This window comes from Haliotis asinina, chromosome 4 (genome assembly GCF_037392515.1).
Source record: "Haliotis asinina isolate JCU_RB_2024 chromosome 4, JCU_Hal_asi_v2, whole genome shotgun sequence".
NCBI lineage: Eukaryota > Metazoa > Mollusca > Gastropoda > Lepetellida > Haliotidae > Haliotis > Haliotis asinina.
In genome coordinates, this window is record NC_090283.1 from 55,549,495 (window position 1) to 55,562,780 (window position 13,286).

General features: G+C 38.9%; 1 protein-coding gene across 2 annotated transcripts in view; it reads right to left on the reverse strand.

The window, feature by feature from the left end:
- Nucleotides 1–10,967, reverse strand: part of LOC137281695 (tyrosine-protein kinase Fgr-like) — a 111,575-nt gene extending 100,608 nt beyond the window's left edge. Inside the window, exon 1 of one of the 2 annotated variants that reach the window (XM_067813107.1) lies at nt 10,867–10,967. The gene's annotated coding sequence lies outside the window, so the exon portion shown is untranslated. The remainder of the gene's footprint in view (nt 1–10,866) is intronic. The other variant, XM_067813104.1, reaches the window with a different exon arrangement.
- Between the last annotated feature and the right edge of the window lie 2,319 nt (nt 10,968–13,286).

The window sequence follows — 13,286 nt, forward strand, 5'->3', positions numbered from 1 at the left end:
TCACTTGTAATTAATGTTTGAAATGTGGAGATTCAAGTAAATTATCTGCACTGTACAGGGCTAGTAGAAGTTGACAGTGAGGTACCTGTCTATAAACATTAGTTTTGGGAATTCGTTCAAGTCTCATGATTGATAATTGGTCCATTACATCTGATCGTCACTGAAAATAATCAGTTAGAATCATTTACCAAATGTCCGTGTTATCTTTGTTAATGCACACAAAATGACAAGAAAGAAAAAAGTAGTTCTTTACAGATGACAGGGTATGTTCAGAATTTAAAGAAAAAAAATTGAGGATTTTCCAAAGCTTTTTCAAGGCTTTTCTGGGCAAAATTTAGGCCAATAACACAAGCAATTATATATGTAATCCTAATGAAAATCATAACAAGCAAGACTTCAGAGCACTGCTAAGTTTAATCTGAAATTATGATTTTAGGTAGTGTCTGCTTATCTGCGGTAGTACATGAACATTTCTGAATGTAAAGTAACACCAAAACTTGTATTTCATCAGACACACACACAAAGAATAAACAGCAGCTACACGGGAAGCAAAATTCCAGGCTTTTTCCACACTTTCAAGTCGTTTTCCACTCTTTAAGGCCAAATGCCCAAATTCCAGACTTTTTCAAGATTGTTCAAACCCTGGATGATTTCAGAACATACAATATTCATTGCGATAACACAACTTGTTTCAAGCATCAAAAATGCCTTCAGCCCATCTTTCACTCTACATTTTGAATTAAAGTGCACTTACAATATTGAGGACACAAACACTACATCATGTTACATAAAAAATATGTCATATGATGAATGACTAACTCTGTCCGAGATCATCATGACTTTCCAATTTGATTATCTGCAAAGTGTGTCATGCCTCAACATGATAAGGGATCTGAACAAACAAATAACAGCAAAGATTAATGAGGTATCTAGATTAAAAAACAACATGAGAGGACCTGAGGGTCAATTGTATCTTTTTAATTTAAAACAATCACATCAATTGACTGGTCCAGGGTCGATTTATTTCTTAAGTTCTTAACATAATAAATATAATAACATTAAAAAAAAATAATTGAAAGAAACAAGTAAAGATGGAGGCACATATACACCCTGCTCTTCCTGTCTATCAAAGACATCTGTTTCGATCATATGGATCACTCTAAGACCTAGGTATCCATCACCAAGACTTGACAAAACGGCCCAAACAAATGGTTGGTTCGGCTGGTTGATTTGTTGTTTAACACCACATTTAACAATATTTGATCTATATAATGGCAGTTTGTAAATAATCAAGTATGGACCAGACAATCCAGTGATTGAAATCATAAGCAGTGATCTAAGTAACCCGGATGTGATGACGTGTCCTGAACACTTGACCCAGTTAGTTGCCTCTTAAAACAAGCATGGGTTACAGAAGATCAAGTCAAATCTGGATCTTCATAGGTACAGAAACAAATGGATTAAGTTGACTATATAATTTTCTGTATGAAAATGAACATATCCTCAGCTGCTGCCGATGTTTGTAAATTCCCGCAGGGGGACCACTCCAACTCATCTCCTTTTTCATGTTCAATCCTTTCAAAAAGCTAACATGACCTTTAACTCAGCTTGTATTCTGTTTGTTGAAATGAAGAACAAAGTGCCCAATATCCTAGAACACTATCGAAGCATTGCTCCTCTAAATCTCTGATAACATCAACTTGGAACAAACAAAACAAATCCAGATAGATCTACAAGCCACATACCGACATACATCAAATAAACATCAACACATTCCATCCTATCATGTCTATAATGAAATTCTTCCACGTATTTCTTCATTACTGTTAAAGAGGCAGACAATTATAACTTGTAATGAACACGGACTCCCAAGAAGAAATCGTGGTGTGCATGCCACTGACGATGGCAAAGCAACAGGTATGAGAGCATCAATCGGTGGCACAGACCAGGATGAGGAAGGGGGTGGTGGGGGAAAGAGGCAGGAGGAGTGAGATGGGGACGAGGCAAGGAGGAAGGGGATGGTGGGAGGCTGGGAGGCTACACGTTCCCAACTTCCTGTGAGATGAGTTTGGAATCATCTTTGTCCCTCAATAATGTGTCTGCCCGTAGTTTCTGACAATGAAGAATATACAAGCCCACTTCCCGATGCCAAGAATGACATCTTTGTTTCTTCTACAAAGTAATTCCACCTGCTAGCTTTGTACATGCAAGTGACTGAAAACACAGCACATGAATACACTGTAGGCACTGGTCCAAACCTCGACACAATCCCGCAGCACGGATATGTTTTTGTAAACATTTCTCTGAAGAACATATGAACGAAGTCCGGAATAGAACAGATTTCTTTTAAGCTGTTGATAAAAATATCCCATTTTTCTTGGCAGAAAGTTGTAAATAATGGATTGGGAATAAAAAACAGTTGTGAATTCATTTCAGGACTTTCAAACAGGCTCTCACGCATTTGCCATAACATGAAATTCAGCTGAACTGTGACATCAGATAGCTATGCTATGCTCAAAGATTGACATGCCAGGCTGAACATCAGAAAACAATACAACATAAGCCTCAGGAGGTTGGTCACAAGCTGCAAACCTGGTTTCATCACCAAAAACACAAAGAAACATTGGAGGCATGATCCATGAACAGAATGCTTTGTTGATAAACAGAATGCTTTCTAATTACACATGTTCATTGGACAGAGCACTTTTTCACTGAACACACTGCATGTCAAAAGGAAACACTTACTGCACCAAGGACCTACAGCTTGTCGCAAAAACAGATTGCAAGTTCAATGGACGCTGCTCAATGGACACGTTGCATGTCACTGTCAGACTAAGTTACACAACCACGTGATGAGGAGAAATTTTATCAGTTGCAGAACCTGAAACAATACCACTTGCACTTGTGTTGTGCACAGCTGCACGTGACGCAAAAAGTGTGCAGCTGTACTCAGTTGGATGTCCACTAATTCAATCCATGAATTTGATCAAGGTGTGAAATACATAATTGATGAATGCTGTAAAGTACAAGTGAACTCGCTGTCAGGTTTATAATTATGCACACGAGGATGCTGGTGCATGTCCGACAATGGTATCAGTGTTAACATGCTCATCGCTGTCACATGGACTGACTGTGTTATCAGAAGCAAGTTCAGGTATACAGACAAAGATACTTTTATGTTGATTGAAATAATCGCAACAGTTAGATGTGCGTTAGACTAACGCTCAGTCTCTGATTATATATTTTTCACTGAAAAAATATACTCATTTAAATTGAAAAGGCGCCCCAGGGAGACTAGAGATTCAAATCTGGGAGAATCTAGACTTGCATCACTTACGGCTTCAGCATTACATGGGGGCTAGACTGTACGGAAAATAATATGGTTCACTGTCTGTGAGACAGACTAGAAGTATGTATGTGACTTTGCATGCACAGATAACTTTCAATGATAATCAAGATGAGAGCATCTGAAATAAAATCTAAGCATGCCAGAATTCAATCATGAAAGTGGAATATGCGAGTGAGTCAGTCAGTTTGGTTTAACGCTGTTGTATTCAGTGTTCCAGTTTTATTACGGCTTTAAGTGATGCAGGTCTCAGACATTAACTCCTTCTGTGACCTCTGCAAGACCATGAACACTGGGATGGTACTAACGATGTAACAACGCATCGAACTATCAAGGGACTGTAACTGTTGAATCCCCAATAGCAATATTAATAGGTTGCATAATAAAATTAAATGTTTCTCGGGCGGTAGGACTTTCTTCAAAAAATTTTATCAAAAAAATCAAAGCAGGAGGAACACATTTTCACTTTTTTCTCTCAGAAATACAGTTGGGAAGTTCAGCACGTTACAATGAATAGTAACTTCAGTCACACTCATTCTTGCTTATAGTGGAAAAATGGATGATCGGGATGCGGCCAAGTGAAAACAATTTTTTTGAAATGGCAATAAAAAGTTGTACGCTCACAAAAAAATAAAGGTAACGCATCGATGCCCGAGAAACATTTCAGTTTTTTTATTCAGCCATAGATGGTAGAAACGATAAACTATCGATGCATCAACAGTACAGAGATGCCAACTCAAAAGTGTTGCAAATAGTAGTTTCAACGTTCAAAATTAGTAGTTTGACAATAAAATTAGCTGTCAACTAAATAAAAAAAATCATGATATTATGGTCATGTGGTTAAATTATTTCCACAGGAGCTAAATGTGTCAAATCGCAAAGATATTGAAATCAGCTTCACTGAAAGTACATTTGTTACTTGCAATCATTTTAGTTCAAATATGTCATTGAATATGATGAATGGAAGGTACGTGAAGTCCGAAAATGTATTTCATCCTTTTGTCTATATATCCAAATTTTAATGCATTTTATTCAAATTTCTAGTGGAATCATATTGGCATAGGTTGACTACGATAAAATCATAGAGGTTGGCATCTCTGATAGCATGTGTGAGTCTTTACTGTGACTATCTATAGTTTAGTAACTGACGTCCCTTGAGACAGGGTAGTACAAAATACAGGATGTCTGGATATTTACGTTTTTACTGTTTACTTGATCTGTGTATCAAGTTTCGTGTCAGTTACTGAAGAGACTGAACCTACTTCAGCATTTCTTTTGCTCCATATATGCTATCCATTTATTTGGGAAATGACATCAGTTAAGACAAATCAAGGAGAAAATCAATTGCAATAGTCGGTCGCAAAAGTATGTTGCAATAGTTGTGTCCCTTTCAATCGTTACCCATGATGGTGCTCACAGAAACAGAAACAGAAGGTGGGAACTGAACTTGGCCTGCATGTAGAAGTAAATACACTTTTCAACCATCAATACACCACAATACACCTTTCAACCACCAACATACCACAACACACTTTTCAACCACCAGTAAACCACAATACATGTTTCAACCACCAGTATACCACAACACACTTTTCAACCACCAGTATACCACAAAACACTTTTCAACCACCAGTATATCACAATACATTTTTCAACCATCAGTATACCACAATACATGTTTCAACCACCAGTATACCACAATACACTTTTCAACCATCAGTATACCACAATACACTTTTCAACGATCAGTATACCACAATACACTTTTCAACTGCCAGTACACCACAATACACTTTTCAACCATCAGTATACTACAATACATGTTTCAACCACCAGTACACCACAATACATGTTTCAACCACCAGTACACCACAATACACTTTTCAACCACCAGTACACCACAATACACTTTTCAACCATCAGTATACCACAATACATGTTTCAACCACCAGTAAACCACAATACATGTTTCAACCACCAAGTATACCACAATACAATTTTCAACCATCAGTATACCACAATACACTTTTCAACCACCAGTATACCACAATACACTTTTCAACCACCAGTACACCACAATACACATTTCAACCACCAGTACACCACAATACACTTTTCAACCATCAGTATACCACAATACATGTTTCAACCACCAGTAAACCACAATACATGTTTCAACCACCGGTATACCACAATACAATTTTCAACCATCAGTATACCACAATACACTTTTCAACCATCAGTACACCACAATACACTTTTCAACCATCTGTATACCACAATACACCTTTCAACCATCAGTACACCACAAAACACCTTTCAACCACCAATATACCACAATACACATTTCAACCATCAGTACACCACAATACACCTTTCAACCACCAGTATACCACAATACACTTTTCAACCACCAGTACACCACAATACACCTTTCAACCACCAGTATACCACAATACACATTTCAACCATCAGTACACCACAATACACCTTTTAACCAACAATATACCACAATACACCTTTCAACCATCAGTACACCACAATACACCTTTCAACCACCAGTACACCACAATATACTTTTCAACCACCAGTACACCACAATACACCTTTCAACCACCAGTACATCACAATACACTTTTCAACCATCAGTACACCACAATACACTGTTCAACCATCAGTACACCACAATGCACCTTTCAGCCACCAGTATACCACAATGCACTTTTCAACCATCAGTACACCACAATACACTTTTCAACCATCAGTACACCACAATACACTTTACAACCATCAGTATACCACAATACACTTTTCAACCACCTGTCTACCACAACACACTTTTCAACCACCAGTATACCACAATACACTTTTCAACGATCAGTATACCACAATACACTTTTCAACTGCCAGTACACCACAATACACTTTTCAACCATCAGTATACTACAACACATGTTTCAACCACCAGTAAACCACAATACATGTTTCAACCACCAGTACACCACAATACACTTTTCAACCACCAGTACACCACAATACACTTTTCAACCATCAGTATACCACAATACATGTTTCAACCACCAGTAAACCACAATACATGTTTCAACCACTAAGTATACCACAATACAATTTTCAACCATCAGTATACCACAATACACTTTTCAACCACCAGTATACCACAATACATGTTTCAACCATCAGTACACCACAATACACTTTTCAACCACCAGTACACCACAATACACTTTTCAACCATCAGTATACCACAATACATGTTTCAACCACCAGTAAACCACAATACATGTTTCAACCACTAAGTATACCACAATACAATTTTCAACCATCAGTATACCACAATACACTTTTCAACCACCAGTATACCACAATACATGTTTCAACCACCAGTACACCACAATACACTTTTCAACCACCAGTACACCACAATACACTTTTCAACCATCAGTATACCACAATACATGTTTCAACCACCAGTAAACCACAATACATGTTTCAACCACCGGTATACCACAATACAATTTTCAACCATCAGTATACCACAATACACTTTTCAACCATCAGTACACCACAATACACTTTTCAACCATCTGTATACCACAATACACATTTCAACCATCAGTACACCACAATACACCTTTCGACCACCAATATACCACAATACACATTTCAACCATCAGTACACCACAATACACCTTTCAACCACCAGTATACCACAATACACTTTTCAACCACCAGTACACCACAATACACCTTTCAACCACCAGTATACCACAATACACATTTCAACCATCAGTACACCACAATACACCTTTCAACCAACAATATACCACAATACACATTTCAACTATCAGTACACCACAATACACCTTTCAACCACCAGTACACCACAATATACTTTTCAACCACCAGTACACCACAATACACTTTTCAACCATCAGTATACCACAATACACTTTTCAACCACCTGTCTACCACAACACACTTTTCAACCACCAGTATACCACAATACACTTGTAGAATTCCATAAATTTGAGGCATTTCATTAGACATTATCTCAACGGCGAGTGACTGAGTGAGTGACTGAGTGAGTGAATGAGCGAATTCAGTTTTTCGCTGAACTAAGCAATACTCTAGCTATAAGGCGTCGAGTCTGGACCAGACAATCCAGTGATCAACAGCAAGAGCATTGATCTGCACAATTGGGAACCAATGACGAGTCAACCAAGTCAGCAAGCTTGACCACCCAATCCCTTTAGTCGCCTCTTACGACAAGCAGTCATTTTTTATGGCAAGCATGGTTTGCTGAAGGCCTATTCTACCCTTGATTGACTTTCATGGGTCTATTTCAATTGTAATAATCTTGAACTGACGTCAGTTCAACCACACAGTCCATCTTAAGAAAGTCACATGTCACTCATGACATTGTAGCCATGTAGACATGACATCTGCCAAAAATGACAAAAGGGATGTATTTTCAACTAAGTACCTTATCATGTCAGCTTCCAAAACAACAGAACATCCCAAACATGGTAATTTTCATTTCCAATTTGCCTAGGCAAGACTTAAACTCCTGGGACAGATAACAATATAATGTTATCAACAAGCTGTAAACACTAGGTCCTGAGCAATAGACGCTTGTCAACCACACTTGGCACAGTGATGGGGAACATCCGGTACGCCCACCTTGGTATTGATAATGTCAGTCGAAAACACAAGCTCCAGATAGGGACAGCAATATGAACAGTGGTATGGACAGCTCCTCGGGGATCTGCTATCAGGAATCATTAATCTTGGCGATTAATTTGACAATAACAAAACTAATGCCAGGTATTTCAACCTATTTATCAAACAGTCACAACGACTGATCTGACTAGACAATGTGTAGACTTGTCAAGCTGACATAAGCGTACTCAGTCAGTGGAGACATATTGCAAAATACTATGGGAAGAGGTAGGTTCTGTGAGTAGACACCCTAAGTCGCCATCAGTAAGCCCATTTGAGACTCATCAGTTGCAACAAAGAGTGAGCTTTTCAAATACTACAATAGTTTTAGCACTATCCCTGCAATGCAACATAGAAAACAAGAAATGGGATTTACACACAGTGCCAGTATAGGGTATTGATGGTTACTGACTCAGCAATATTCTAGCGATGGCAATAGTGTAAATATTCAAGCTTCGACACAACAATCCAATGACCAATGGCATCAGTATCGACCTACACAACTAGGATACGATGACATGTGTGAACCATCTCAGAGAGTCTAACCACTTGACACCTTCATGCCTCTTACGACAAGAATGGGTTGCTGAAGATCAAATCTAACCCAGATCTTCACAAGAGTGTAGAGAATTCAATCCCGGTCTTCTGCATGACCAGGAATTGTTTTTATCTCAACCTCATTGCACCTCAAATGCATCAAGCCAACAGTATTGAATTACAAGACCACAAGAAGTCAATATAATCATACAACTAACAGTCTTTTCAAAACCACATAAAAAATATATGATCAAATAAAGTTACGTTTTAATATACTTACAAATCATGTAAATTGCACCATCTTAAAATTTTGTTAAAATTTCTCATAAATTCACGCATAAGGAACATAAATCATAAGTATTGTATTTCAGACCAATATAACCCTGTAAGTAATCAGCGTATCCACTTAGAGTCTTCTGACTGATTTGAAATGATCACAGTATAGCATCATACTGCATATCGTGCATGCTAGTTAGATCATGTCAAAATGACTCCTTTCAAATTTCAGTATGCATCCCTGAAACAGGAATAATTCCACAGAACAGAGTAACTTCCACTGATGGATTACATAACTCACAGCAGTGTGTTTGCTGTTGGTTCTGTTGATATGGCAACCAACAATCAGTGAAAGTGACGTTTCATACAGTCCCCATGCAGAGATACCAATCCTGAATAAAAGGAAAGTGGAGTCCTGTCTTGCTAAAAGCAATTCACAAGTCTTGATGATGCGAGTTGGAGTGAGCCTGAGAGGAAGCTTGGGCCCCTTTGATGAGTGATGGTGAGGAGACTCTGCTATGGAAATCTTTAGAGTTAGACTGGAATTATGCAATTTCTGGGGAGACCTAACAAGATAATATCTAACTCCGATGAACATATTTAAATGGCTGTTTACTAAAATTCTTTTAAACATTCTGAATTTATAAACATTTTTGCATTTTCTAAAAAAATAAGGGTTTTTAAATTGACAAATCGGAGAGTGAATTTTGTATTTTGAAAATCAGAGCAACTCCTCCAAAATCTGAGTGGTTGGCACCTCTGCCACTGTATACTGAATAAATGATTAAGGTCAATATTGTATTCAGTTTCACCATAGTTGAAGGTACTATGCTGGCCATATAAAGCATCCAATTCCAGAAAGCACCACCTGACCATCTGGACTGATCCTTTAGGAAGTTTAATCAGTGCCCCACACAAAGATGAATCACGCATATGATATTCCTCATTTGTTTGTTCATTTTATCTTTAAACGCATAGAACCTGATAGGAAAATGTGGATTCATTAACTCTTGAAACTCACTTTTTACTGTTTGATCACCGACCAAACAAATGTAACTGTTTCCAAACGTCCCCCAGTGTCAATTTACTGAGCAATTACTACACTTATTTCAGTGAATATGATACATTTACACCTCCAATAATGTACAAAAATATTAACTCATCTGAAATAATTGCTGAAGGCAATGTTTTCTTCATTGTGTGAACTTTAAATCATAAGCAATGAAAGGCACAAACTAGCTGTGTGACATAATCAGCATCAGATAATATTCATATTTTATTCATATCTTGTCACATTCAATCAAAAATCAGTATTCTACATGCGTGATAGGATGTGGTTAAAAGCTATTTATACCCGCCAAATCTCCCCGCCTACTCATGGTTATGTACACAAGATATTGCAACACCGGACGAGTGGACACACCTTCCAATTTCTCGACCACGTGTGTAACCTCGTTTGAGAGTTACATTGAAATTAAACCTTCATTAGAGATCGAATATACAAGTAATTCCGAATAGCAGTGCTTGTGAACATATCTTAACAACCTTGTGTCGTGAGAAAATACATTGTAAATATCGGTGTCATGCAACTGACGAGTATCGTGTCACATCTTAATCCTACGCCTGACATTGACAAGTGTGTCACACATCCTCGCGATGGGAAATGCGCTCTAAGGAAAGCCCCCCTGTCATTAATAACCAATGAATCTGCCATAATATTTGGGTACATGATGGATAAGCACTGGATATATGTCAAAGATGTTGGACATGCCAGTGAGGAACGTGTCGACTCTTTTCGCACATGAATATAAGTCCCACTGTGGGACAGGAAGTCTTGTCCGCCATCTTGAGCTTGACATATTTGGGTTCTCGCGCAAAAAATGGAAATCATGTGTCATTTTGTCCTGAAATCAAATGCACCGAAGCAAAACGAGGGGTGACAAGGTGCATGTATTGTCAATTCTTACCTCCGAACACACGCCATTACGTTCTGTCATAAGCATTCCTGACACTATCAAGTCGAGTCCATGAACTCGTGTAAGTAGAAAAGAGATGTAAATTACGGGTCAAGGTCGCATAAGTGGGGTATCCCCCATGACGTCATGCATTTTTTTCGTAGGGAGTTCCCGCGAAATTATTTCAAAACACCTGACATTCCAACAAGTGGAAATGTCGAGTATATCTCGAAGGACGGTTGCTGTTGAATTCAGCGGGTTTTTTTCTTCTAGTGTGTGTCTGGAAAAAAAACTGTAAAGCAAATCGCAACTTGCTGCCTTAAACCATATGTACCATCTGCTGACCGGGTTGTCAACGTCGCAGCCCTAGGTGAGTGAGTGAGTTTAGTTTTACGCCGCACTCAGCAATATTCCAGCAATATGGCGTCGGTCTGTAAATAATCAAGTCTGCACCAGACAATCAAGTGGTCATCATGAGCATCAATCTGCGCAACTCGAAACCGATGGCATGTGTCAACAAAGTCAGCGAGTATGATAACCTGATCCCGGTAGTCGCCTCTTACGACAAGCATAGTCGCCTTTTATGGCAAGCATGGCTTGCTGAAGACCTATTCTACCCCGGGACCTTCACGGGTCTCGCAGCCCTAGGCTTTTCTGTAAATAGTGTACCTAAATATCGGCGTTGGTTAGGTCTCATTGTCAACACCACAATTTATCGGAACTGACACTATTACCTCTTGTAGAATGCAGAATATCTAAACGTAAACGGTGTGCTGAATGAATGGTTGCTCCTACATACTGTCAGGTGCTCGCTGTAGATCACGTCACAGCTGTCCACTATGACGTCACCATTGTGCCAGTGATCATCAGATGGGATGCACTTAGCGAATAGAAGCTGTGGCTGACGTGTAATGATATCAATCATTAGATTTTCTGATTAAATGCGCTTACACCATCTAAACATTTGATAAAAATAGCGAGAAAACTTTTAAACAACGCAGAGAATTAATCGAACAGACTTTTAAGGTACTGGGTGGAGGGGGTGTATATGGTTGGTTGGTTGGTTGGTTGGTTGGTTAGTAGGTTGTTGTTTAACGCCACACTCAGCAATATTCAAACAACACTGCGGCGAGTTTGAACCAGACAATGCAGTGATCGACAGCATGTGTATCGATCGATATGACCAGGTCTGCGGGCTTGACCATTTGATACCTTCACTCGCCTCTTCCGACAAGTATGGGTTACTGAAGATCAGTGTTATTCTGTAGATCTTCACGGGTCGAGGGATGGGGGGAAGGGTGTAGTGGAATTCAGTGAGCGGCGGTTGCATCATGCGTGTAATCGAACCCATGTCTTCGGCGTGACGAGTGATCGCCTTAATCGCTAGGCCACCCCATGGATTGTGAAGATAATCTTCTGTTGTCACAGGTCAGGGAGACTGTATACAAATATATGTTGTAGATTATCCTTGCATGGGGACACCATAGCATTATCTCAAGGTCGGCAGTGGGGGAAGATTGGGGTGGAGGAGGGGGTGATAAGAATGGCGTCATGATGACTCAGAATACGGAGGGCAGGGAATGCGTTACCCACACTGTCCTTTGCACTAAACTTTCACATAGATTTAACTTTAGCACATTTATTACCTCTCGCTTCCGGTTCGTAGCTCAGGAATGTTTACTTCAACAGGAACCAATATCGTCCAATAAATCAACTTGACATTCGACATCACAAACACAAGGGCTTCATTCACAGACCACGTGACCTCAGGACAACCGGTCGTGCGCATGCCCGCGTTGTGTGAAAGCTTGTGAATGAATATGTCAATGCGCCCTTAGAAAGACAGGTGAATTTCTGAGCAGGTGATGTTTGACTTACGTGAAAGCAGGGATCATTTAATTGGTGTCACGATACATTGTATACTTCTCAACCAAAGCTAAAGATCACACGAGATTACCTTGAATAATTTCAAAGGATATGGTGTTCCTTGTTTTAAAGAATAAACATGTGTGTGTAAATCTCTTCCTCCAGGTCATCTGTCACACTAATATTGGTGATGCAAATGTGTTTATGCTGAAGTTTACAGAAAGACTAATTGATACGTACAAACAAACGTGACATGATTTTATTTGTAGCTCGCATTATTTAACGCTGTACTGTAAGCTGAAAGCAGATTTGGAGGCTGAATCTTTTTATTTTACAACAGAGAGATAAGTCTTTTCTAAGAGTAGCTTGTAAATTTAGAATATCCTTGCATAACTTTAGAATTGTTACTTACAGGAGAAACATAGACAATGGTGTAACTAGTTGTGTTTGTATTAATTGTAATTTTGGAGCGACTGAAGATGTTTTTCTGCAAAGTACAAAATATAATGAAACTCGGCAAAAGTATTTGACACAACTGAATGTCATGCCTCAGTGTAAACAAAACA